Source organism: Heterodontus francisci, chromosome 35 (genome assembly GCF_036365525.1).
Source record: "Heterodontus francisci isolate sHetFra1 chromosome 35, sHetFra1.hap1, whole genome shotgun sequence".
NCBI classification, from domain to species: Eukaryota; Metazoa; Chordata; class Chondrichthyes; order Heterodontiformes; family Heterodontidae; genus Heterodontus; species Heterodontus francisci.
In genome coordinates, this window is record NC_090405.1 from 21,441,890 (window position 1) to 21,443,891 (window position 2,002).

The 2,002-nt window shown below is 42.2% G+C and overlaps 1 non-coding gene across 1 annotated transcript; it reads right to left on the reverse strand.

Moving 5' to 3' along the window:
* Positions 1-864: 864 nt before the first annotated feature.
* Positions 865-953, reverse strand: trnar-ucg (transfer RNA arginine (anticodon UCG)). Its single transcript is given in 2 exon segments — positions 865-900; positions 917-953. It is a non-coding gene; the product is annotated as a tRNA-Arg (tRNA).
* Positions 954-2,002: the final 1,049 nt, after the last annotated feature.

The following is a 2,002-nucleotide window of genomic DNA, read 5'->3' on the forward strand; positions in this document are numbered from 1 at the left end:
GACAAAGTGAGTGACCAAGTACATCAACTCCAAGTAAAACTCCACCGTGTAGTGAAAACACTCGAAACACAACGGCTCTTTTAAGAGCCACCCACAATCTCTCTGAAAAAGCTGCACCAACATCTCTCTAGAATTGGTTTATTTCATTGGTTTTAATGCTCAGTAACTCTCTGGAACTTTCTCACTGTCTTTGTGTTTTCTGTTTCAATCTGGTATGGAGATTCTGGGAAGATGAGTTTCACTGCCTGGGAGGATCTTTGTGGTTTTCCTGCAGAAACACAAAACAAAGTCTCTTTTCAGAGTCACCCACCGCCTCATAGGGACAGCAGTGACATGGGAACGGGAGCTGGGGTGTGTTTTATGCCGGAAATATCAGTTAATGATTTATGTTGTGCTCTCGTTATAGTCCAATCTCTGAATTGAGCCTTTCCACCGCACCAGGGTTATGGGGTGAGTTTTCATCGTTTCTTTTCTAAACGTACAGACGATGTTATAAAGTTGCTGATTTACCCAGATGGTGGATTCTCCCCTCACAGTGAAAAGTAACATCACACCTTCACATCTGCCCATTGTTTTATAATTGAATAATTAGCAAAATGGAATTATTTGTGATGTTATTTCCCCCGAGACGGTGTTTCCTGCAGTGAAACTGATCAGTTTCAGCTCAGTCATTCAGGGACCTGGAATTCCTGCAGTTTGAGCCCGCTGTAACCCCAGCCCACTTCTGATTGGTCACCCTCTTCTCATAAAGTCAGTGACAGCACATGAGGAGGCCATTCGCCCTATCAAGTCCATGTCGGGTTTCCAATCTGTTCAGTCCCCGACTTGATCCCCAAAGCCCTGCATAATCCCTTTGGGTCAAAATGACCGTGGCAGGACTCGAACCTGCAATCTTCTGATAACATCATAGAATATACCGAAGTCAGACGCCTTATCCATTAGGCCACACAGCCATTAGTTCTCAGGAATGATTCAATCAGAGAACCTCGAAGCACAAAATACAAAAAATCATTGGTTGAACCTGTCAACCTGGCAGAATATTTGAATTTGTGAAAGCCGCCAATTTCACTTTGGAAAAGAAGTGATCGACTGGAAAAGTACATAAAAATCTATTTTCCCGTAGCGGTTTAAATAAACTTTTAAAACACAATTTTGCTTTTACCGACTCAAATTTCTGGTGCTATTTTATGAACAGCTTTATTTTGCCAATTTTTGTCAACTTCTCATCCGTAACTGACAGTAAAAGACTCCGTTCAGCAATCTTTCACACGACAAATAACTCAAACTTGGTGTGGAAGTAATAAATTACAGACTATTGGTAATTCCCCTTCACACAGGCTTCAGGGGGACAGTGAGAAGCCACTGAAATAGTTGCTTCATCCTTTTAAAAGGTTCCCATTCTGTCCTGTTACTGACATGTTGGAATCAGATTTGTATTTAACAAGTTATTTCTGTGAAAACAAAATCCTCAACAGACCAGCTGGGAATCTGGGAATCACTGAAGTAAAATAAAAGGCTTTTGATTGAGAAGACGGGACCTTCTCACCAGCAGCCGGGTTACATTCCCCTCACATCCTTACACAGTGAGCTGCTCTTTCCCTCGAGAAATAGACAGCAGCAGTTGGAAGTTCAGTAAAAGGATCGGTTCATTGAGACAAGTTTCTGACTGACAGGTGGTGCTGAATATTAATACAAGAAGGTCCTGGAATGGGAAACAAGTGTCCAGAGTGGGGTCTGAAATCAGGACAGGGAAATGGCCAGCACTGACACAGATCATTTCATTATTACATTGATATCTGACTGTCAAAAAGGAGAAGCGAGTTAAACACATGATGGTGAAAGGAATGGAAGATGACGCTGGTTGTTCTAGATGAAGAGGGATAGACAGAGGTGTGGGTAGAGCAGACTTCAGACAGTAATCAGCCCTTTCAGATACTGTGGGTGGATCTGAAAAGAGCCTTTGGGATAGGGAAAAAAGCTCTTTGTTTAAAAACCCTCAAAT